The sequence below is a fragment of the Phyllobates terribilis genome, unplaced genomic scaffold (assembly GCF_046119375.1).
Source record: "Phyllobates terribilis strain yellow unplaced genomic scaffold, ASM4611937v1 Scaffold_1__5_contigs__length_1240528914, whole genome shotgun sequence".
NCBI classification, from domain to species: Eukaryota; Metazoa; Chordata; class Amphibia; order Anura; family Dendrobatidae; genus Phyllobates; species Phyllobates terribilis.
In genome coordinates this window covers 649,071,966-649,098,517 of record NW_027362761.1, presented here as the reverse complement: position 1 = coordinate 649,098,517, position 26,552 = coordinate 649,071,966, and the positions used below count along the sequence as shown (strand labels likewise).

General features: G+C 48.6%; 1 protein-coding gene across 1 annotated transcript in view; it reads left to right on the top strand.

Moving 5' to 3' along the window:
- Positions 1-26,552, top strand: part of LOC141273221 (glutamate receptor ionotropic, NMDA 3B-like) — a 473,854-nt gene that overhangs the window by 440,104 nt on the left and 7,198 nt on the right. The gene's annotated exons all lie outside the window — the stretch shown is intronic.

Sequence of the window (26,552 nt, the reverse complement as noted above, 5' to 3'; positions counted from 1 at the left end):
TGATAACGCACAGGGTGATGATGATGAGGTTGGAGATCCCACTTACTGTCAACCCACAGTCAGCCAAGAGATGAGGTCAGCAGAGGAGGAGGAGGAAGATGCTAATGACGATGAGGTCAGGTTGCGCCTTCCTGGACAGAGACGTAGTACTGGAAGCACGTCAACAACTGCATCCTCAAACACAACTCTGCCTCTCACCACAAGTCGTGGTGGCTCTTCAGGTCGCATGGGTGCTAAGCCTTGCATAGCCTGGGCATTTTTTCAGATCGATAAAGATGACCCAACTCGTGTTATCTGTAACATTTGTCAGCAAAAGCTAAGTAGAGGCCAAAAAATACATAGTTTGAGTACTTCATGCATGAACCGGCACATGGACATGAAGCATAAGTTGCAGTGGGAAGCTGTGTGCTACAATGCGGCCTAGCCGGCCGGGCCAACCACCGTCTGCCATATCTTGTGCATCCGCGGCCTCTTCATCCTCTGTGACTGGGGGGACAGCAGTCACACCTGTTTTGGGGCGCAGACCTGCCACCTCTTTACCCGCAACAGCCAGCGTGATTGGCAGGTCATCATTTTCTTTGGAGGTGGGAACACCAGCTGGTGTTGAGCGCTGTCCGACATCGATAGCACCACCTTTGGATCAAGGCAACCTAACATGTCCGCCTGCATCTTCCTCACAGACCGGCAGTTTGCCGGGGACACCCTTATCAACCCCGTCTAAGCACAATAGCCAGCCCTCGGTCCCTCAGATGTGGACAAGTAAAAGACCATTTCCTCCTAGCCATGAGAAAGCTAAGAGGTTGAATTTCACCATCTGCAAGCTCTTGGCTACAGAAATGCTGCCTTTCCGCCTGGTGGACACACAGGATTTTCGAGACCTTATGTCCGTCGCAGTGCCCCAGTACCAGATGCCCAGTCGGCACTACTTCTCAAAGAAAGGTGTGCCTGCGCTCCACCAGCATGTCGCACACAACATCACCGCTTCTTTGAGAAACTCTGTGTGTGACAGGGTGCATTTCACCACAGACACTTGGACGAGTAGGCATGGACAGGGGCGTTACATGTCACTGACTGGGCACTGGGTAACTATGGTGACAGCAGGACAAGGGGCTGCTGTCCAAGTCTTGCCGTCCCCACGAGTTGTGCGTCAATCCTCTTTATGTCAAAGTTCCTCCACTGCTTCTGCCTCCTCAACCTCCTCTCGGTCTTCCACCTGCACCCAAAGCCTGTCTGGTCATGCCACAAGCTTTCTAACTGCGCAGAAGGGATCCTGCACACCTCCTTACTATGCTGGCAGTAGGGCTCAACGTCATCAGGCGGTTTTTACATTGAAATGTCTGGGAAATGTGAGTCACACAGCTGAGGAGTTGTGGTCAGCTCTGGAGAACCAATTTCATGAATGGTTGTCTCCACTGGACCTGAAACCAGGGAAGGCCGTGTGCGACAATGCTGCAAACCTGGGTGCGGCCCTTCGCCGGGGCAATGTCACACACGTGCCTTGTATGGCTCACGTGTTGAACCTGGTTGTCCAGCAATTTTTAGCCCACTATCCCAGACTAGATGGCCTTCTGCAGAGGGCACGGTCGCTGTGTGCTCACTTCCGCCGTTCGCATCCCGCAGCTCAGCGACTTACATCTCTACAGAAGTCGTTGGGCCTGCCACTTCACCGGCTAAAATGCGATGTGCCTACCCGGTGGAATTCAACTCTGCACATGTTGCAGCGACTGTGGCAGCACCGACAAGCCCTGGTGCAATACATTCTGACGTATAGCCTGGGCCAACGAGATCCAGAGGTGGGGCAAATCACGCTGGAGGAGTGGTCTCAGATCAGGGACCTATGCACCCTTCTGCACAGTTTTGAAATGGCGACGAAGATGTTTAGTGCTGACGATGCCATTATCAGCATGACTATTCCGGTGATTTACATGCTGGAGCACATGTTAAACAGAATTCGGAGTCAGGTGTTGGCACAAGAGGAGGTCGAGGAAGTAGAGGAGGAGGAGTTGTATGCGGAAGGGCTAACATCTGCAAGGTCCAGACGGTCGGCAGCACCAAGGCGGCAGGCATGTGAGGGTGGGGGAGATGGTTTTACCAGGGCGCATGGTAGCAGCCAAACTAGTGAGGAAGGTGCAGGAGCCCAGGAAGAAGTGGAGGACGAACTGATGGAAGACTCATCAGATGAGGGAGACCTTGATCACATTTCTGTTGTGCGACGTTGGGGGGAGAGGACAGAGGAAGGAAGCATGATTGTTACATCGCCACCAACACAACAGGGACTTGGTGCTCCTGGATGCGCAACACACATGAGTGCCTTCTTGCTGCACTACCTGCATCATGACCCTCGAATTGTGAGAATTAGAAATAATCCTGACTACTGGGTTGCCACACTGTTAGATCCCCGGTACAAAAGTAAATTTGCAGAAATTATTCCTGCCATAGAAAGGGATGCACGCATGCAGGAGTATCAGCAGAGACTGTTGCAGAATCTTACATGTGCTTTTCCACAAAATACCAGTGGTGCACGTAGTGAATCTCACAGTTCCAACTTGCCAACCGTGGGACCGTCGAGTGTTCAGCACTCAAACCGTAACAGAACCACAGTATCTGCTGGTAACATCAATTTTGCGGAATCATTTCACCACTTTTTTTAGCCCATCCTTTGCAAGGCCACAGGAGACAAGAAGTCTGACACATAGTCAACGCCTAGAGACGATGGTACAGGAGTATCTCCAAGTAAACATTGAAGCCATGACTGTGTCACTGGACCCTTGCTGTTTTTGGGCTTCCAATCTGGATAAATGGCTGGAGCTAGCCACTTACGCCTTGGAGATCTTGTCATGCCCCGCAGCCAGCGTTCTGTCTGAACGTGTGTTCAGCGCTGCTGGTGGTGTGCTGACAGATAAGCGCACGCGGCTCTCCACTGATAATGTAGACAGACTCGCGTTCATAAAGATGAACAAATCATGGATCCGAAACGACTTTTCTACCCCTGTGTCATCCTGGGGAGAGTAAAAGCTTGATGATTGGTTAAAATCACCCTACCAACCGTTTTAAGCTTTCAAATTACTAATCATGTTTATCTGTATCTTGGCTGGAAAATAATTTGGGCTTTGTAGCAGTGTGCAGCACTGATTCTATTAGGCCATCTATAATAAGCTCCACCAGATTTAAAATTACTAATCATGTTTATCTGTATCTTGACTGGAAAATAATTTGGGCTTTGTAGCAGTGTGCAGTACTGATCCTATTAGGCCATCTATACTAAAGCTTCACCAGATTTAAAATTAATAATAATTTTTAGCTGCATCTAGCCCGGAAAATAATTTTGGGGCTCCGAGATGCGCAAGACACATAAGTGCCTTCTTGCTGCACTACCTGCAGCATGACCCTCATATTGTCAGAATTCGAAGTAATCATGACTACTGGGTTGCCACACTCTTAGATCCCCCAAACTTTTCGATCAACCTTTTCATTTTAATAAAGACCAAAAAAATGGTCATTTTTGAAATTATAAGCATTAGCAGGTTGTTAGAAACTGAAATCAAACAGTTTTCAACTCAAAACTTTATTCTAGGTGATGTTACATTTTCACATAGGACCCCTTGTTCGAAAGGAGCTTCTGAACTCTCTCGTCCATTGAATTTGTCAGGTTTTGGATGGTTTCTGCTTCAATTGTTTTGCATGAGGACAGAATACCCTCCCAGACCTGTTGCTTAGATGTGAACTGCCTCCCACCATCATAGACACTCCTTTTAATGATGCTCCAAAGGTTCTGAATGGGGTAGAGGTCAGGGGAGCATGGGGGTCACACCATAAGTTTGTCCCCTTTTATGCCCATATCAGCCAGAGATGCAGATGTTTTATGTGCAGCATGAGATGGTGCATTATCATGCAAAAAAATGATCTTGCTGTGAAATACACGGTTCTTCTTCTTGAACCATGGCAGGAAGTGCTGTTTGAGAAAATCCACATACATTATGGAGTTCATCTTTAGCGCCTTCAGGGATCCTAAAGGGGCCGACAATCTCTGTCCCCATGATTCCAGCCCAAAACATTACTCCACCTCCTCCTTGTTGGCGCTGTAGCCGTGTTTGCGTGGGGTGTCCATCAACCAGCCATCCTCCACTCCATCCATCTGGACCATCGAGCGCTGCACGGCACTCATCCGTGAACAAAACAGTTTTGAAATCAGTCTTCATGTAATGTTTGGCCCACTGGAGCCGTTTCTGCTTGTGTGAAGTGGATAGAGGAGGTCGACAGGATGGCGTATGCACAGCTGCAAACCTCTGAAGGACCCTGCATCTTGTTGTTCGGGGGACGTTGGAGGCACCAGCAGCTTCAAAAACTTGTCTGCTGCTATGACAAGGCTTTTTTGCCGCTGCTCTTTCAACCTGACGTAATTGCCTGTAGGAAAGAGTCCTCAATTTGCCCTTATCAGCACGCACACGTGTGTACTGTGAATCAGCTACATACTTCTTGATTGCCAAGACACTTCATCCTGATCATCGCACAATGTTGATTGTAGTCATGCCTTGACCTAAACACTCCACAATTTGTTGCTTCTCAGCAGCCGACACATCCTTTTTCTTTCCCATTTTGGCAGAAAATGTAGGCTGCTTAATAATGTGAGACAGCCTTCTTAAGTAGTCTTGCCTTTCATTGGACACACCTGCCAAACTAATTAGCACAGGTGTCTGCAATTGCTTACAGTGATATAAAGAGCCCTGACACACATCACCATCAATGAGTTTAACTGACAAACAAACAAATTCTTCCCTTATCACTCCTAAACACTTTTTGCATAATAATTTGGAACACAGTGTACATGTGCTTTTCCACAAAACACCAGTGGTTCACGTAGTGAATCTTACAGTTCTAACTTGCCAACCGTGGTCTGTATGGAGTTGTTCAATAAAGGGCCCAAAATTAAGATAACATAGATGGGAGAGGTCTCTATGAATAGGAATTCCTAAGTATTTGATACCCTGTGAGGGCCAGGCAAAGGGAAAGTTGGACTGGATGGAATCCTATATGGATTTGGGGAGGGAGACATCGAGGGCCTCAGACTTCGCTGCATTGATTTTAAAATTTGACCATGTAACAAAGTGATCTATTTCAGCCATAACAGCATGGATGGATATATGTGATTGAGTGATATATACTAGGACATCATCAGCAAATAGAGAGCACTTGTACTCGGTGCCTCCCACCTCAATCCACCTAATATTGGGGTTATGGCGAATTGATGAGAGCAGGTGCTCCGTCACTAGGATGTATAAGAGAGGGGACAGAGAACATCCCTGCCTTGTCCCATTGGTGATTGTGAAAGGTGATGAAAATGTTCTGACGCGCCCCCTGGGCCTTGGGACACCCGGAGCCGGACCCTTTTTGGTGGATGCTGGTGGTTGTAGTCTCCGTGGCGGCGACCCTGTTCCGTGGCTCAGGGCGGTCAAACCAGTGGCGGAACTATTTATGTGGTTTTGATGTTAAAATGTCCGACTACGCCACCCGTGGATTGCGGTCAGAGTGAACCGCCGCTCCAGGGCAGACCGCTGAGGCTGGTGTTGTGGGTGCAGCAGAGCGTAGCATAACTCCCCACGGGAGGAGTATAGCCTCAGGGCAGTGTATGCGGAGGATGGGGGTGATGGTGCAGGGCAGCAGCAGTAATGACACGGAGTCAGTGATGCAGTCCAGGGCCTTTACTCACAGTTCTTATTATCCAGACCACGTCTGCAGGTAACGGCTGCCCACGTCGTACTGTGCTCACCAGGTGAGGGGCTCAGACAACTCTCAGATAACTTTGGAGCGCTTCACAGGACCCCCTTTGTGTGTCCTTTGTCTGGCCTTTCTTACCAACCCTTCTGTCCGGCTGCCTCGGGCCTCCTCTTGGTAAACTTGGCGCCAGTTTCCCTGACCCTATGTGGTGCCTTCCTAGCGGGTGTAGCGAGGGGCTGCGCCACATAAAATGTCACAGCCTCCTGTTTCTAGCTGAGGGTCGTTTCCTGCCTCCACTAGTTTCGGGGACCGGTCTCCCCCTTTGGCCTGACCCCTCCACGCAGGTGGATTCGGGCGTGCGGTGGCGACTCGCCCGTCCGCACCCCTGGAATCCCTTCGTTCCTCGTTCCTGGAGCCTTCTCCGCTCCTCTTCCTTCCTTCTCCCTCTTCCAGGCCTGGGCCTCTGTTACTAGGCCCGCCTCCGGAGCAGAGCTCATGCAGAGCCCCTGCTCCCTGCCACTTCTGCTCAGACTTCTCTGCACTGAACTAAGATGGTGCCCACCTTTTATACTCCCTTCTCAATGCACCCAGGAACTGCTTCCTCCCTGCTCCTGCACTACAGGGTTCCCCTTCCTCAGTGTTCCCTCCCCCCACTCCAGCCAGGGACAGGGACTGTCGTGCCCATCTCAGGGGCATATTGGTCGCCCTGCCCCACGGCAATGTGGTGTAATGCATGCAGGTGTCGGGTCCTGATCCACACTACATCCTTACCTGAGAGTGAGATATCACACCTCTGGGTGAGGTGCAATACCTCTGTAGCAACCGAGCCCTCAGGGTGCTACAGTTCCATTTATCTTCAGCCTAGGTGACGTATTGCGATACAGGGCCGTGATTTTGGCTATAAAAGGGTCCCCTAGACCCCTACCCCAAGCTTTTTAAGAGAATCATATATGGCGTGCCAGGAGACTCTATGGAATGCTTTCTCAGCATCCAACGAGAGTATCTAATTACAAATTTTTAACTGCATCTAGCCCAGGAAATACTTTGTGCCTAGTAGCAGTGTCTGCTAGTCAGCGGATTATCCCGGCTGTTAAGCAAGCTACACCACCTGTAGTTTGGACACTTAATTTTTTCAAAGGAAATGCTTCGGGACCACGGGATACTCAGTGAAGAGCATCAGGAGGCACCCCAAGGCATAGGGGCTGGGACTGGCAGTAGGATGCCTTGCGGTGGACAGCCGAGCTCGATCCTTATAAAAGCTTTTTAACTGCAGCAGCTTTAGTGGACGCTACTGGAGCTGGAATTACGCGGCTGCTGGCATGAGACTTGCCCTCCAATAGATCCTTGTAAATGGATTTAAAGTGTATTCATTCAAATTAGAGAGACAATTTAAATTAAAAAGCTTAGAGCTGCCTCCACCACAGGGGGGCTCGCTCGACCCACCAGCGGACAGGCACCAGTATTGGGAGAGGGGGGCTGGCCGTCAGGGTTCACCGCGGCTCTGGCACAAACCCGGCGACGCGGAGGTGGCACGGGCAGGAGCGGACTGAACGTGTCGGCTTCTCGCTTTTTGGATTTTAGAAGGGCATGACATGCCTATATCTGTGTCTCCCCCTCCTTTTACTCCTCCACCTCTTTTCTTTTCGCATGACTATATGTACTTGTCACTTTTCCATGTGTTAGTTGTGTCTTCTGAGCAGTTTGTCAGCTTTTGGACACCTTTGAAGGTGTTTTCTATGTGTTTCTATGTGTTTTTGTTTGCCTGCCATTGGTTTTAACGGTGTTCGAAGGTGTTCGACTAACAGTTCGGCGAACACACGGGTGTTCGACGAACCGAACCGAACTCGAACACTACGGGGGTGGCTCAACACTAGCAGGGACCTCACGTGTATCGCCACAGAATGTAGCTTCCTCAGGAGTAGTGGTAGAAGTATGCCAAGAGTCTGTGTATGTATATATGAATAAAAAAGTGATGAAAACAGCACTCCTTGTAGAATAAAGTTTATTTATTAGCTCAGAAAAAGAGTGCTGTTTTGATCGCTTTTTTTTTTTTTTTTTTACTTATGTGGAAGGTTTGATATATACCTAGAGGACGGGCACCCTGTTTGTCACATCATGATTGTAAGTGCTGCTTGAATTTTTTTTGCATGTGTATGTACTTATATGTATGAATATGTGTGTATATATAATATATGTATGTACATGTACAGTACAGACCAAAAGTTTGGACACACCTTCTTATTTAAAGATTTTTCTGTATTTTCATGACTATGAAAATTGTACATTCACACTGAAGGCATCACAACTATGAATTAACACATGTGGAATTATATACTTAACAAAAAAGTATGAAACAACTGAAAATATGTCTTATATTCTAGGTTATTCAAAGTAGCCACCTTTTGCTTTGATCACTGCTTTGCACACTCTTGGCATTCTTTTGATGAGCTTCAAGAGGTAGTCACCGGAAATGGTTTTCACTTCACAGGTGTGCCCTGTCAGGTTTAATAAGTGGGATTTCTTGCCTTCAGTTGTGTTGTGCAGAAGTCTGGTGGATACACAGCTGATAGTCCTACTGAATAGACTGTTAGAATTTGTATTATGGCAAGAAAAAAGCCGCTAAGTAAAGAAAAACGAGTGGCATGAAGGTCAGTCAGTGCGAAAAATTGGGAAAACAAGTGCAGTTGCAAAAACCATCAAGCGCTACAAAGAAACTGGCTCACATGAGGACTGCCCCAGGAAAGGAAGACCAAGAGTCACCTCTGCTTCTGAGGATAAGTTTATTCGAGTCACCAGCCTCAGAAATCACAGGTTAACAGCAGCTCAGGTTAGAGACCAGGTCAATGCCACACGGAGTTCTAGCAGCAGACACATCTCTACAACAACTGTTAAGAGGAGACTTTGTGCAGCAGGCCTTCATGGCAAAATAGCTGCTAGGAAACCACTGCTAAGGACAGGCAACAAGCAGAAGAGACTTGTTTTGGCTAAAGAACACAAGGAATGGATATTAGTCCAGTGGAAATCTGTGCTTTGGTCTGATGAGTTCAAATTTGAGATCTTTGGTTCCAACCACCGTGTCTTTGTGCGACGCAGAAAAGGTGAACGGATGGACTCTACATGCCTGTTTCCCACCGTGAAGCATGGAGGAGGTGGTGAGATGGTGTGGGGGTGCTTTGCTGGTGACACTGTTGGGTATTTATTCAAAACTGAAGGCATTCTGAACCAGCATGGCTATCACAGCATCTTGCAGCGGCATGCTATTCCATCCGGTTTGCGTTTAGTTGGACCATCATTTATTTTTCAACAGGACAATGACCCCAAACACACCTCCAGGCTGTAAGGGCTATTTGACCAAGAAGGAGAGTGATGGCATGCTATGCCAGATGACCTGGCCTCCACAGTCACCAGACCTGAACCCAATCGAGATGGTTTGGGGTGAGCTGGACCACAGAGTGAAGGGAAAAGGGCCAACAAGTGCTAAGCATCTCTGGGAACTCCTTCAAGATTGTTAGAAGACCATTTCTGGTGGCTACCTTGAAGAACCTAGAATATAAGACATATTTTCAGTTGTTTCACACTTTTTTGTTATCTATATAATTCCACATGTGTTAATTCATTGTTTTGATGCCTTCAGTGTGAATGTACAATTTTCATAGTCTGAGCTCTGCTCCAGAGTGGGCCTAGCAGAGAGGCCAGGAGGAAGGAAGGCTCCAAGAGGAACGAGGGGATCCTAGGGGTACGGGCAGTGCCGGAGGCCACCCGTACGCCCGAATCTACCAGGTGTTGGAAGGATCAAGCCGCAGAGGGGACCGGCCCCTAAACTAGTGGAGAACTACAAGGCTCAGCTAGAAACCGGAGGCTTCTGTACTTTTAGGGTGCAGTTGCCACAGCCAAAATTACATCGCCGAGAAGGTGGTCACAGAGGGTCCAGGGGACTGCAGGTCGCCCGACAAGACCCGAGGCTACCGGATTGGGACACGGATTGTGAGGCGCAGGGTAGGAGGGTGAGAGCCAGCGCAGGAAGACGACTGAGAAAGGCACATATAACGGGGTCCTGTCAGGCACTCTTGAATAGTGTTGAGCCACCCCCGTAGTGTTCGGGTTCGGTTCGGTTCGTCGAACACCGGGATGTTCGAGGAACTGTTCGTCGAACTGTTCGTCGAACACCTTAGAACACCGTCGAACACCGTTAAAACCAATGGCAGGCAAACAAAAACACATAGAAACACATAGAAAACCCCTTCAAAGGTGTCCAAAAGCTGACAAACTGCTCAGAAGACGCTTTCTTTAAAAAAGCCGGCCGGCAATTCAGCAGCGGCATACACCGGTACCCGACAATTTAGACAAGAAGGAATAGAGCCTCACACATAGATTAGATAGATAGAAACATGTCAGTCACATATATATGAAGTACAGTGATAGTGTTGGTTACTGTACTTGTCATTTAGTATTAAAATAAAGGATTTATTATTAAAAAAAATTGGCGTGGGGTTCCCCTTAATTTTAGTCTCTAGCGGAGGTTAAGCAGACAGCTGGGGCAGATGTTTGAAGCCTGGGAAGGGGGCAATACCCACGGAGCTTCCCAGGCTACTAATATGAGCCCCCAGCTGAATACATAGCCTTTACTAGCTATTAAAATGGGGGACCCCCCCAAAAAAATGACGTGGGGTCCCCCCTAATTTAATAGCTAGCAAAGGCTAGGCAGACAGCTGGGGGCTGATATTAATAGCCCAGGAAGGGTGCCATGAATATTGGCCCCCTCCCAGGCTAGAAACACCAGCCGTCAGCTGCCCCAGAAATGGCGCATTCATAGGATGCGCCAATTCTGGCACTTAGCCTCGCTCTTCCACGCTGCCCTGTAGCGGTGGCAGGGGGTAATAGGGCTGGGGTTGATGTCAGCTTATAATGCCAGCTGACATCAAGCCCAGGTTAGTAATGGAGAGGCGTCTATAAGACACCCCCATTACTAACCCCATAGTCAAAGTTAAAAGAAAACACAAACACCCAGAATAAAGTCCTTTAATTGAAATAAAGACACAATCCTTTATTGTTCTAAATTAAACCATACTTACCGTCACGCCCATTCCAGCTGAAGCCAACGATCTCCTGCAATAAAAGAAAAATAATAAAGCAACCTCATCCTTACCTTTCCATGGTTCCCACGACAGCTTCAGCTCTGCTACATCGAGATGACAGGCTGGACCGCAGCAGAAAGCTGCCATCCAGCCTGTCATCCCGCAGACACTGAGAAGCGCAGGCTTGCTTGCGCTCTGCAGTGTCTGGCTGTGACGGCATAAAGATGAGACGAGTTCATGTCCAATGAACTCGGCGCACCTCATGCACGTCACTGACAGCGTGGGAAAATTCTCATGCTGAAGCGCTGAGTGCAGGAGAATTCTCCCACGCTGTCAGTGACGTACATAAGGTGAGCTCATGTCCAATGAACTCAGCTCACCTCCTGCACGTCACTGACAGCGTGGGAGAATTCTCCTGCACTCAGCGCTTCAGCGTGAGAATTCTCCCACGCTGAAGTGCTGAGTGCAGGAGAATTTTCCCACGCTGTCAGTGACGTGCATAAGGTGAGCTCATGTCCAATGAACTCAGCTCACCTCCTGCACGTCACTGACAGCGTGGGAGAATTCTCCTGCACTCAGCGCTTCAGTGTGAGAATTCTCCTACGCTGAAGCGCTGAGTGCAGGAGAATTTTCCCACGCTGTCAGTGACGTACATGAGGTGAGCCGAGTTCATTGGACATTAACTCGGCTCATCTGGATGCCCTCACAGATAGACACTGTGGAGCGCAAGCAAGCCTGCGCTTCTCAGTGTCTGCGGGATGACAGGCTGGATGGCAGCGTTCTGCTGCGGTCCAGCCTGTCATCTCGATGTAGCAGAGCTGAAGCTGTCATGGGAACCATGGAAAGGTAAGGATGATGTTGCTTTATTATTTTTCTTTTATTTCAGGAGATCGTTGGCTTCAGCTGGAATGGGTGTGATGGTAAGTATGGTTTAATTTAGAACAATAAAGAATTGTGTGTTTATTTCAATTAAAGGACTTTTTTCTGGGTGTTGTGTTTTTTTTAAATACTTTACTAGAAATTCATGGTGGTCATGTCTAATATTGGCGTGACCCCATGAATTTTGGGCTTAGGGCCAGCTGATAATGCCAAGCTGGCCCTAACCCCTTTATTACCCAGTGAGCCACCGCATCAGGGCCCTGGATGAGTTGGGTACAGCGCCAGAAGATGGCGCTTCTATGAACGCGCCATTTTCCGGGGTGGCTGCGGACTGCAATTTGCAGCGGGGGTGGCCCAGAAAGCTTGGGCCTCCCTGCGCTGCGGATTCCAGCCCCCAGCTGCATAGTTGTACCTGGCTGGACACAAAAACAGGGCGAAGCCCCACGTCAATTTTCTTTAAATTATTTCATGGGAGGGGGCCAATATTCATGGCTCCCTTCCTGGGCTATTAATATCAGCCCCCAGCGGTCTGCCTAGCCTTTGCTAGCTATTAAATTAGGGGGGACCCCACGTCATTTTTTTTGGGGGGGGTCCCCCATTTTAATAGCTAGTAAAGGCTATGTATTCAGCTGGGGGCTGATATTAGTAGCCTGGGAAGCTCCGTGGGTATTACCCCCTTCCCAGGCTTCAAACATCTGCCCCAGCTGTCTGCTTAACCTCCGCTAGAGCCTAAAATTAAGGGGTACCCCACGCCAATTTTTTTAATAATAAATCCTTTATTTTAATACTAAATGACAAGTACAGTAACCAACACTATCACTGTACTTCATATATATGTGACTGACATGTTTCTATCTATCTAATCTATGTGTGAAGCTCTATTCTGTCTGTTATAAATTGTCGGGTACAGATGCTGAATTGCCGGCCGGCTTTCTTAAAGAGACGGTGCATGAAAACACTAATATTTTTTTTGATAAATCCTTTACACTAAATGACAAGTACAGTAAGCAACATTGTCACGGTACTTCATATATATGTGACTGACATGTTTCTATCTATCTAATCTATGTGTGAAGCTCTATTCTGTCTGTTATAAATTGTCGGGTACAGATGCTGAATTGCCGGCCGGCTTTTTTAAAGAGACGGTGCATGAAAACACTATTATTTTTTTTGATAAATCCTTTACGCTAAATGACAAGTACAGTAAGCAACACTGTCACTGTACTTCTTATATATGTGGCTGACATGTTTCTATCTATCTAATCTATGTGTGAAGCTCTATTCTTTCGGTTCTAAATTGTCGGGTACCGGTGTATGCCGCTGCTGAATTGCCGGCTTTTCATGTTTCACTGTTGGCACTGTTCCCATCGATTTGGGCAATCACTGTAATGCCACAACCACCATGGCTGCGGCATTACAGTGAGTGGCAGACAATCCCTGCATGATTGGTGCTCTAAATAGCGCCAGACATGCAGGACACGCTTTTGGTGCACGAACAGTTATCGAACATAACCTCGAACAGCCGAATTTTTTGCAAATCGTTCGGTTTCGTCGAACAACTCGAACACCGCCCAAAACAGCTCGAATTTGAGATTGGCGAACAGTTCTAGTCGAACAACGCTCATCTCTACTCTTGAATTACCTGAGGGATTGCTGAACCCCTGCCTGGTGAACGCAGCGTGACTTGGGAGGCTGTAACCTGTACAGTGCAACCTGAGGAACTTAACAACTGTGAGTAAACTCTGAAGACTGCACCCCACTGTCTCTGTGAATTACTGCTGCGCCATCACTCCCTGCACTACACTGCACTACAACGCCCAGCAACATCTAAAACATCTACACTGCCCTGAAGCTAAGCTCTACCTGTGGAGAGCTAAACCAACCCTGCTGCATTTACATCAGCTCCGGAGGATCTGCTCCGCAGCGGTGGTTCCACATAGCCGCATACCACAGGTGGCGTCACAAACTTTATATCAAGAATAGTGTTGAGCGAGTATGTTCTGTTAACCCTTTCGCCGAGTATGCTCGGGCCGAGCTCCGAGTATTTACAGCTGCTCAGTGATATGTTTGAATCGCTCCCGTGTGCATGATTTACAACTGTTTGACAGTTTTATTACATGTGAGGAATGTGTAAGAAATAGACATTCCTCACATGTAATAAAGCTGTCAAACAGTCGCAAATCATGCACACGGGAGCGATTCAACCATATCACCGAGCAGCTGTAAATACTCGGAGCTCGGCCCGAGCATACTCGGCTAAAGGGTTAATAGAACATACTCGCTCAACACTAATAAAGAACTAAAAATTCCCTGTAAATAATCCCCTTTTGATTGACTGCCCTGGGTCACGGACCAGGTCACCGCCACTGTGACATCACCCCTAGCAACGACCGGCCCGGCACCGAGTACCCCACGGCCCAGGGGGCGCGTCAGCAGCAGCATCACATTGTGGGGTTTTTTTGCTGCAGGAGGGACTTGTGCACTTCTCAAAATAGATGGCATCATGAGAAAAGAAGATTGTGGCAATACTGAAGCAACATCTCAAGACATCAGCCAGGAAGTTAAAGCTTGGGCAGAAATGGGTCTTCCAAATGGATAATGACCCAAAGCATACTGCCAAAATGGTAACAAAGTGGCTTAAGGATAACAAAGTCAATGTTTTGGAGTGGCCATCACAAAGCCCTGATCTCAATCCTATTGAAAATTTATGGGCAAAGCTGAAAAGGCAGGTGCGAGCAAGGTGACCTAAAAACCTGAATCAGTTACACCAGATTTGTCAGGAGGAATGGGCCCAAATTCCGACCAACTATTGTGAGAAGCTTGTGGAAGGATATCCCAAATGTTTGACAAAAGTCATTCAGTTTAAGGGCAATGGTTCCAAATACTAATGAAATGTATCTAAACTTTTGACTTTGCAGCAAGTAATAAAAATGCCTTAAAACACTCTCTCTCTCTCATGATTCTGGCATTTGGCAAATATTAAAAATTCTGATAATCCTAATAGACAAAAAACCGGAAAGGTTTATTCAGATTTCATGTCAGACATTGAGAAAAACATGCTTATGTGTCTTTTTATATAGTGTATGTAAACTTCTGGTTTCAACTGTATGTTTGTATGTATATGTGTATATATATATATATATATATATATATATATATATATATATATATATATATATATATTAATGAAAATAGCGGTGCAGCACTGCAGAGCCCTACGGGCATAACGAAACCTCAATAGTAGTCCATGAAGAGAAAGGCAGCACTCCAATCTTCAAACTATGACTATATGTCAATAAACTACAGCTTATTTGAAGATTGGAGTGCTGCCTTTCTCTTCATGGACTACATATACAATAATAGCAAAGAAAGGCATGTGATAGTACAACCAGATGAGGTTCCATAGACAGTAAGTCTGCAGGCGTACTGCAACAGGCAAAGAGGCTATAGACTAAGCCTGTGCACATAAAAACCAATCGTGGCCAGGAATGAGCCGTCATTGCAGACTATAAACAGAGTCTGTGCAAACTAAGTATACGCAAGCACATAGCACGGTCAGTGCTATGGAACAGCCATATGTTGCACCTGCGTACAAGACAAATATCTCACAGTATAGTAATGGATAACCTGACATCAGTTACAGCAGTAAAGGTAGGGACCGCACACACCATTGTATGCATAGGCACGTAGCACCAGAAAACTTTAGACTGTGATGCGCATGATACAACTATCCATATTCAGTTCGAAAAATTTAACATGAGTCAATTGCCAATACTGGTAGGGAAGAACTGCACAGTAACGCATAGCAATCTATCAGTAAGTAAGTCAAATAATGCACAAAATGTGCCTTAATCAGTTAGGAATTTTACTCAGAGATAGCAATATTGTAACGGGTCTGGGAGGTGGAACCTCTGAGCAACTATACAAGGGGGCAGTCCTTGTAAGGAAGCGGGTGGCTCCCAGGGAAGGCGGGCAGGTAGTCACGGCTAGTGACGGGGACAGTCTCAGGGTGGAAGGGCAGGAGGTCACGGCAGGTGATGGGGACAGTCTCTGGGTAGAAGGGCAGGAGGTCACGGTAGGTGACGGGGACAGTCTCTGGGTAGAAGGGCAGGAGGTCATGGCAAGTGACGGGGACAGTCTCTTGACAGGCGGGTGGTCACAGCAAGTGACAGCAGAGCCTCCAGGTAGGCTAGCAGGCAGGTAGCAGGTGAGCGCTCCCAGGTGAGCGGGCAAGAGTCTCTGAACAGGCAGGTGGTCACGGCAAGTGACGGCAGAGCCTCCAGGTAGGCTAGCAGGAAGGTAGCAGGTGGGCGTTCCCAGGTGAGCGGGCAAGAGTCTCTGGACAGGCAGGTGGTCACAGCACGTGACAGCAGAGCCTCCAGGTAGGCTAGCAGGCAGGTAGCAGGTGAGCGCTCCCAGGTGAGCGGGCAAGAGTCTCTGGACAGGCCGGATCACAGCAAGTGACGGCTAAGCCTCCAGGTAGGCTAGCAGGCAGGTAGCAGATGAGCGCTCCCAGGTGAGCGGGCAAGAGTCTCTTGACAGGCAGGTGGTCACAGCACGTGACGGCAGAGCCTCCAGGTAGGCTAGCAGGCAGGTAGTAGGTGAGTGCTCCCAGGTGAGCGGGCAGACTGATCCATAGACAGACTGGCAGGGCTGGTAGGCAGACTGTCGGACCACAGATAGATAAGTATCAGGCAGGTAACTGGCAGGTAACTGGCAGGTAACTGGTAACGGGACCTGAGGGCTGAAGCAGAGTGAAGGCTTTGCAACAACATTGCTCGGGCACCTCCATTTTGGAGGAGGTGCCTTATATATGGTGTGGTCCTCCGGCCATTGGCCGGGGACTCCTTAGGACGGCGCGCGCGGCCCCTTTAAGAGAGGGGGAGCGCGCGCGCGCCCTAAGTACAGAAGCCGGGAAGCAGCGCGCGCTGCCAGCAGAGCGGGAGGAAGCCGCCGGGCACGGAGCGGAGAGGTGAAGGGAACGGCGTCCCTGCCTAGCAGGAGGCAGGGACGCCGATGCTACAAATATAAAGCTTTATAGTTTCAGGAAAATTAGTACAAAGATTACGAACGCATATTGCGAATAAAACTGCACATGTTATAGTTTGACATATCAAAGATAAACTTAGTTTATGTATACATGGACTAGTGACAAGCCTAGGAATTTCAAAAACTTGCATTATATGGAAAATAGACAAAACGAGACAAAGCGGATGGAATTATTCCATCCCTATAAATAAGTGTGCCATTCAGATCATTATAAACACCAGTAAATTGAGACGGATGTAAACCAACTGGCTAGGACTATGGTTTGGGTTATGCCAGTATTAATACTGGGGAATATATATGATGATCACCGAGCAGGTAAGTATAAAATAGTAACATTCATATAAAGAGTGTGACAAAAGATAATTCAAGTGAGAATACCAACTGCGTATACTTTTATTCTTTATTATATTCACTTGCGGATATCACATGGATTTTGCCTTGATAGATCAGTATTGTCATCTTTTTCCAGGTTTTCTACATTAGTGTATTATTTTGGGTTACCTCAGTGTGAACATTAGAGAAAGGGTGTTTTTCCCTTACATGCATAATCCTGTGGTTGTATGCAAGCTTTTTTGTCTCTTTAATTGTTTTTATCATGTATGTTTGTGTCTGTTTTGTATATTTTAAAGACTTTTTTTTTTTTTTATCATATTCAGTGATCCTGACTACTTTACACACTTCTTTTTTTCTTTTGTATTCTTACACGAAGTGAGTAGTTGGCGATCCTATTATATTAGTAGTGCCTTCAGTTTTTCAATTTAGTGATATCCGAAGAAGAGACTGTGTCACTTTTATTCTCAATCGAAGATTGGTTGGCACTGTCCTGAAGTACAATGCAGTCAGTGATAGTCATCTCGATATGCATTAGAAGAAGCGCCAATCCATGTCACAGTTATACATAAAGAGGAGAAAGATGAAAGAAGAGAGAAGAAAGACAAATTGCAAAAGGTAAGAAGCAAAACGCAGACAACATCAGTAAAAGACTTAAGAGAGCCATTTGAGCAGATAAAGAACTTTAATATCTAAACATACAGGTGCTTCTCACAAAATTAGAATATCCTCAAGCATTTAATTTATTTCAGTTCTTCAATACAAAAAGTGAGTCATTACAAACAGTGTGATCTATTTCCAGTGTTTATTTATGTTAATGTAGATGATTATGGCTTACAGCCAATGAAAACACTTTGGTCTTGATAAAACACAGTGGACCTACAGCAGCAGGTGACATGGCTCCCCAAACTATCAGTGATTGTGGAAACTTCACACTAGACCTCAAGCAGCTTGGATTGTGTGCCTCTCCACTCTTCCTCCAGACTCTGGGACCTTGATTTCCAAAAGAAATGCAAAATTTACTGTCATCTGAAAACAATACCTTGGACCACTGAGCAACAGTCCAGGTCTTTTACTCCTTGGCCCAGGTAAGACGCTTCTGGCATTGTCTGTTGGTCATGAGTGGCTTGACACAAGGAATGCGACACATGTAGCCCATATCCTGGATACGTCTGTGGGTGGTGGCTCTTGAAGCAATGACTCCAGCAGCAGTCCACTCCTTGTAAATCTCCCCCAAATGTTTGAATGGCCTTTTCTTAACAATCCTTTCAAGGCTGTGGTTATCCCGGTTGCTTGTGCACCTTTTTCTACCACACTTTTTCCTTCCACTAAACTTTCCATTAATATGCTTGGATACAGCACTCTGTGAACAGCCAGATTTTTTAGCAAGGACCTTTTGTGGCTTGCCCTCCTTGTGGAGTGTGTCAGTGAGTGCATTCTGGACATCGGTCAATTCAGCAGTCTTTCCCATGATTGCGGAGCCTACGGAAACAGACTAACGGACCTTTTTAAACGTTTTACGAAGCCTTTGCAGGTGTTTTTTTTGTTAATTATTCTCATTTACTGAGATAATGACTTTTGTGTTTTCGTTGGCTGTATTCCATAATCATCAACATTACCAGAAATAAACACTGGAAATAGATCACTCTGTTTGTAATATAATATAGGAGTTTAAATTTTTGTGTTGAAGAACTGAAAAATTAAATTTTCGATGATATTCTAATTTTGTGAGAAGCACCAGCATGTACAGAGATAGGAAGAGTACTTCTGAGGGGTAAGACCAGGAAGGTATACCCAAAGATGATATATATACAACAAAAGTTGCTGGCATGTTGAAAGACGATAATGAGAACAAACTAACTGAGCCAGAACAGATCAAGGAAAGAGTAGACGGAGCACCTCTACAAGAATGATTCAGTGATATTGGAAAAAACTGAGATTGGAAATGATAGATCCAAACATCCTGAAAGACAAAGTTGTTGCTGCTATATAAAGCTTGAGTCAAGCAACAAAGTGCCTGGATGTGACCGTATTCCAACAGAGCTAATAAAGTCTTCTGAAGTAGCAATTGATGTCATCACATGCCTGTGTTAATAGATATGGATAACTGGTGAATGGCACAAGGACTGGACACGATCTGTGTTTATTCTTATTACGAAGAAGGGAGATGCTACCGATTGCGTAAACTATTAGGCTATTGCGCTCATACCTCATCCCAGCAACATACTACTGACCAGATTAAAAAAAAACAGAATAACAAGAGTTGTGATTAACATTAGATGGCTAATGGGAAAAGACCAAAGGATACAGCAAGGATATATATTTGCTACATCGACAACAGCAAAGCCTTCAACTTTGAAATACCATGAAGGATATGGGTGTGCCGAACCCTCTGATCAGCCGCATTAAGAATCTTTATATGAACCAAGAAGCAAACGGAACATGGCAACACAGCAAGGTTCAAACAGAGAGAGGCGTCCGACAAGGCTGCATCCTGCCACAATTTTATTATGGAGTGTTAAGATGGAAAGCTCTAACATAGGACTGCTACTCAACACAAAGAAGACAAAGATATTGACTATTGCCATGTATGACCTGGACACATTTGAGATGGATAGCGACAAACTGGAAGCTGTAAAGGACTTCAACCTACACGGATTGATAACTCAAGATGCCGCAATGACACCGGAAGTCAATAGAATAGCTATGGGCAAATCAACAATAAAGTCATTGGACATGGTCTTCAATTCAAGGAACATTTGAGGAAGACATGGTTCTTATACAGTTTGGTCTTCTCTAAGGTAACATACGGATGCAAAACCTGGACGATATACAAGCAAGACAGAATAAGAATCATCGCCTTCTAAATGTAACATACATAGTTTTTTTTTAAGGTTGAAGGAAGACTAAGTCCATCTAGTTCAACCCATAGCCTAACATGTTGATCCAGAGGAAGACAAAAAAAAACCATGTGGCAAACACTAAGCTCCACATTGGGGAAAATAATTCCTTCCCGACTCCATACGACAATCAGACTAGTTCCCTGGATCAACGCCCTATCAAGGAATCTAGTATTTATAACCTGTAATATTATACTTTTCAAGAAAGGCATCTATGCCCTTCTTAAATGTCAGTAGTCAATGACTCATTGCAACATCATGCGGCAGAGAGTTCCATAGTCTCACTGCTCTTACAGTAAAGAATCTGACTCGCCCCCTGGGCCGTGGGGCACCCGGAACCGGGCCTGTTGTAGGATGCTGGGGGTTGTAGTCTCCGTGTGGCGGTGACCCGGTCCGTGGCTCAGGGTGGTCAAACCAGTGGCAGTCTATTTGCAAGTTTTGGGGTTAATTGTCCGACTACGCCACCCGTGGATTGTGGACAGTGGGGACCGCCGCTGCAAGGCAGACCGCTGAGGCCGGTGTTGTGTGTGCAGCTAAGAATGGGATGACTCCCCACAGGAGAAGTATAGCCTCAGGGCAGTTAGTGTGGATGATGGGAGTGATGGTGCACGAGCGCAGCAGGAATTACTCAGAGTCCGTGTAGTGCAGTTCAGGGTCTTTACTGGTGTTATAAATCAGACCCTCCTGGGAGTACTGGTTAGCAGTAGAGGCCTGGTCAGTCTGTGAGCAAGCAGGATCTCCCCTGGCCAGGTGGAGTTGTAGGCCTCCCCGTCTATCTGCACTCTACCTGGCTACCTTGCTGTATGCGGGAAGAAGTAGCCCACGTCCCTGAGTATACCGTGTGGTGCTCACCCGTATGGCCGGTGACTTGGGGCCTTCTGTTAGCCTCCGCTCCACAATGGCGGTGCTGGTCCCTTGCTTGTGACCGTGCCTCCGGGCTTCTATGGCCAGAGGACCTGGAATCCCCTGCGGGTTGGATTCTGCTGCTGGACCTGGATGCCCCCACAGCCTCGGACTCCGTGTCCGGTCTTAATGTCTTCAGCCAGGGTGAGCTATATCTCTACTTAGCTTCCAGCCCCTTGTCTTCTGCTCTTAGCTCCTACAGAGTTCCTGCTGTCACTTTCCCTCTTCAGGCTCTGACTGACCTAATCCCGCCCCAGACCCAGTTTATAAGGGCAGATTCCTCCTCTCCCTGGTCTGGGCGGGCGGTGTTGCATGCTTAGGGTTCCTGACCAGAGAAACCTCCCACTTGCTCTCAGACATAATATTTCTATTACTGTGGCAACCAGGAGCAATGTTTTTAGCAAGTCTATCACCACCTGGTTCATCTTCTCGCAGAGTCCATTGGTTTGGGGGTGATAGGGCGTTGTTCTTATCATCCGGCAGCCGTACAGGTTGCAGAACTCCTGGAAGACCTCCGCTTCGAAGGCTGGTCCTTGGTCTGTCAACACCTGTTCCGGATACCCATGCAGACGGCAGAAATGCAGCTGGAAGGCTCTGGCTGCTGTCTGAGCCGTTAAGTCTTTGACAGGGACTACCAACAGGAACCAGGAGTAGTGATCCACGATGGTTAGGGCGTAGACATACCCGCTTCTGCTTGGGGGGGCCAGTTTAACATGGTTCAGAGCGACCAATTCCAGCGGCTGCCTGGTGATGATGGACTGCAGGGGAGTCCTCTGGCTGGCACGGTCCCTTCTTCATAGATTGCACGGGCCACAGTCTCTACACCACCTCTCGATAGCTCCTCTCATGCCTACCCAGTAGAACCGTTCACGCAGCAGGAACTCCAGCTTCTTCCATCCGAAGTGCCCGGCTCCATCGTGGTAGGCCTCGAGCACCATAGCTGCGTCCCGTCTCGGTACCACGACCTGCCAGATCAGTTCATGTGTCCGGGAATTGACCATTCTGCGGCACAACTTCTCCTTGTAGAGAAACAGTCTACTTTTCTCCTTCCATAGTTGCTTGGTCTCCTCCGGAGCATCTGGGTCAAGGCGGGCATCGGCCTGGGTCAGCATCTCCATCACCAGACGGACTGCGGGGTCACTGTCTTGCGTCTCCGCCCAGCTGTAATGGGGTAAGGGGTTGAATGTAGCGGATCGCTTGCCCCTTACACGGTGGGAATACTGGGTAAAACCATGACGGTGAAACGCAGGGAGTTCGATCTCTTCCAATTCTTATGGATCTTCCCCTTCTTCCGGTAGGTTTGGCATTCTGGACAGGGCGTCCGCGTTGGTATTGGAGCATCCTGCCCGGCATTTGATCGTGAATTCATAGTTGGACAGGCGGGCCATCCATCTCTGCTCCAGTGCACCCAGTCTTGCAGTGTCCAGGTGTGTCAATGGGTTGTTGTCCGTGTACACGGTGAACCTGGAAGAGGCAAGGTAATGCTTAAAACGTTCGGTTACTGCCCACACCACTGCCAGGAACTCTAGCTTGAATGAGCTGTAATTCTCAGGGTTTCTTTCCGTGGGTCGCAGTTTTCGGCTGGCGTAAGCAATTACCCGTTCTCTCCCCTGCTGGATCTGGGACAGTACGGCTCCTAGCCCGATGTTGCTTGCGTCCGTGTGAAGGATAAAGGGCTGGCTGTAATCAGCGTACGCCAGCATTTCATCCCCCGTGAGGGCCATCTTCAGCTGGCGGAAGGACTCCTCTTCCAGCTTTTCCCATTTGAAGGGTGGCTTCTGGTTGTTGGCCTTCCTGGACTGGCCTATCAGGAGGTCCTGCATAGGAGCTGCCTTCTTGGTAAAACCGGGAATGAATCTTCGGTAGTAGTCTACCAACCCGAGGAACTGCCGCACTTCCTTTATGCTGGATGGTCTTGGCCAGTCCTTAATCATGGTGATTTTATCAGGGTCGGGAGCCACTCCGTCAGCACTCACCACGTGTCCCAGGTACTGCACCATTGGTTTCAGTAGATGACACTTTGATGGTTTCACCTTTAGGCCGTAGCCTGCCAGGGCTTCAAACACTTCGGCCAGGTGTTTCAGGTGGTCCTCGTAGGTCTTGGAATAGACGATGACATCGTCCAGGTAAAACAGGACCGTCTCGAAATTCCGGTGTCCCAGACAGCATTCCATCAACCGTTGGAAGGTTCCTGGTGCGTTGCAGAGCCCGAACGGCATACAGTTAAATTCGCTGAGACCCATCGGGGTGGTGAATGCGGTCTTCTCCCGGTCCGCCTCTGCTACAGGAACCTGCCAGTACCCGCTAGTGAGATTCAAAGTAGAGAAGAAGTTAGCAGATTTTAATGCGGCTAAGGACTCTTCTATCCTTGGTAACGGGTACGCATCTTTGTGTGTGATACGGTTGACCTTCCTGTAGTCTACAAACATTCTCATGGTGTTGTCTTTCTTTTTCACTAGGACTAGTGGAGCTGCCCAGGGGCTACAGCTGTCCCTAATTACCCCAGCCTCCTTCATGTCTTTTAACATCCCCTTGGCGTGCTGATAGTGTGCAAGGGGTACGGGTCGGTATCTCTCCTTTATGGGAGGATGGTCTCCCGTGGGGATGTGATGTTCTACCCCCTTTACTTGCCCGAAGTCTAGCGGGTGTTTACTAAACACTCTCTCGTACTCTTGAACCACCCAATAGACTCCCTGTTTTTGGTGTGAGGGAGTGGAGTCAGTACCCAAATGCAGTTGCTGACACCAGTCCTCCATTGGTTTCTTAGAGCCGTTACCTTCCTCTGGTTGAGATGGAGGCAAGGGTTCTACGGCCTGTACAGAGTTCTGGTTTATGGTGAACAATTTGGCTAGCATGGCATACCGGGGCAGGTATACTTCTCTCTCCCCGATTTTTATGATGCGGACGGGCACCCTCCCATGGCGTACATCGACCACCCCCCGTGCTGTCAAAATGGTGGGCCTACTGTCTGAGTAGACGGGTTCTACCATTGCTTGGTAGTCTCTACCTCTAAGACCAATAGCTGCCCGACACCAAATCATCATCTCACTCTTCGGGGGCATGGCAATAGGGAACGGGTCACACATTCTCACGCTACCTATCTCACCACCAGATAATTCCACCTGTTGACGTTTCATCAGTGCCCGGATATCTTTTTGGAGGACACGCTGCTGGCTGGAACTGGCGTTCTTGGCAACCTGTTGTAAAATAAGAATCACCTCTGCAAGACCGTATTCAATTACGTTAGTACCTAGGGTTATTTTTGGGTGACTCTCGCGATGGTCAATGTCCACAATGATCAGTCCTTGTGCCGGCAGTTCAACTTTACCGACCTTGATGGTCACCTCCTTAAATCCCATCTGTGGCACGGGCTGACCATTGCTGGCGATAATGCTCAGGTCGTCATCTGGGTAGCGGGTTATGTCCGAGTCATTCCAGTACCGCTTAAAGAGCACGTACGGGATGGTGGTGCCCTGTGACCCGGTGTCCAGTAGGGCACTCATAGGAATGCCGTCCAGTACCACAGGCAAGACCGGACGTCCCCCTATGTATTTGTCACAGTACCTTGCCATATGTCCGGGTTGATTGCAGCGGCGGCAGATGGGTCGTCCGTCCTCGTTGTATCTGTCGATGGGTCTTCCTCTGGACGGTGGGGTCCTCCTCTGGCAGCACCACGGGACGTCCTCCGGTCCGGATACCAGCTGGATCTTTCCTGGAGAAGAAACCTGCAAAGACTGCACAGTTCTGGTTAGCGCGGCAACGCTTTTAGTAAGCTCTTGGACCTGATGGTGCAAGTCTGTAGCCGGGCTACTGTTCAAAGCCTGCGCATCAGCTCCCACAGGCCCTGCAGCCAAGGGCGCCGTCTCCTGGTGATAAGTGATAGCAGGGCGCCTGTGGGTCACAGCGCCACCTGGTGCCGGTTCTCTGAGCACCCGGATGGCTCTGTCCTTGAACTGTGCAAAGTCCAGGTCAGGGGCCTGTAAGGCCATTGCCCGCAACTGGGTTCGGTGGGCATTGCACAGTAGACCCTCAATAAATTGTTCAGTCAACAGCTTGTCTTCATTCCCCACGCTGTCAGGGTCCGCCTGCTTAATGGCTCTCAGGGCCTCTTGTAGGTTTAGAGCATAGTCTCTTATACTTTCGTGTGCCCGCTGTTTGCATCCGTAAAATCTGAGTTTTATTTCGGCTGAGGTTCGGGTATCAAATGTGTCTTTCAGCCGGGCTAGTATTTCTCTGACAGTCCTCTTCTTCCTAGATGGCCAGGACTTTACCTTCCTTTGGGCTGCCCCGATTAACTGGGCCACCAGGATGCTCACTTTTTGCTCTTCTGTGAGGGGGTATAACTGGAAGAGGCTATCCAGTCTCTCCCTAAAGTCACTTAGGGTATGTGACTCCCCTGAGTACTGGGGTAGCCAGGTCGCCCCCGGGATATAGGGCATGGTAAATGGCATGACCGCAGCAGCGGTTGCGCTGGCGGCCGGTGTGGCGATGGAGCTCCCCTCTGTATCCAACATCCTCCTTCCCCCCCCTAGTGGACCGTGGCCTACCTTGCGATGCTCTTCTTCCGTAGGCCGCTGCTCCGCAGTCGATCGTCGGGGTTGAGGACCTTGCGTCGCGCTCCTGTGACGTCAGCGTCGCTCCCTCTCCCTTCCAGGACCTTACGCAGCGTCAGTGCGTGGGGCGGAGCTTCGGATCTCGCGCGCTTTCGTTGTCCATGCCCCTCTTCTTCCCGCGCGGCGTCCCGGAGATGGCGTCCGATGGCGGGAAGCTGCCGCAGACGGCGGGAAGACTGCAGAAGATGGCGGGAAATGACCCAAGATGGCGTCCGATGGCGGGAAACGACTCCGGACGGCGGAAAACTTCACCACAGTAAGTATCTCAGTCTCTGAAGGCGCGCAGTACCCGGTGATAGCGGGCTGGTTTGAATCCTGCCAACTACGCCAAAGGTTGACTCGCCCCCTGGGCCATGGGGCACCCGGAACCGGGCCTGTTGTAGGATGCTGGGGGTTGTAGTCTCCGTGTGGCAGTGACCCGGTCCGTGGCTCAGGGTGATCAAACCAGTGGCAGTCTATTTGTAAGTTTTGGGGTTAATTGTCCGACTACGCCACCCGTGGATTACGGTCAGTGGGGACCGCCGCTGCAAGGCAGACCGCTGAGGCCGGTGTTGTGTGTGCAGCTAAGAATGGGATGACTCCCCACGGGAGAAGTATAGCCTCAGGGCAGTTAGTGTGGATGATGGGAGTGATGGTGCACTAGCGCAGCAGGAATAACTCAGAGTCCGTGCAGTGCAGTTCAGGGTCTTTACTGGTGTTATAAAGCAGACCCTCCCGGAGTACTGGTTAGCAGTAGAGGCCTGGTCAGTCTGTGAGCAAGCAGGATCTCCCCTGGCCAGGTGGAGTTGTAGGCCTCCCCGTCTATCTGCACTCTACCTGGCTACCTTGCTGTATGCGGGTAGAAGTAGCCTACGTCCCTGAGTATTCCGTGTGGTGCTCACCCGTATGGCCGGTGACTTGGGGCCTTTTGTTAGCCTCCACTCCACGATGGCGGTGCTGGTCCCTTGCTTGTGACCGTGCCTCCGGGCTTCTATGGCCAGAGGACCTGGAATCCCCTGCCGGTTGGATTCTGCTGCTGGACCTGGATGTCCCCACAGCCTCGGACTCCGTGTCCGGTCTTAATGTCTTCAGCCAGGGCGAGCTATATC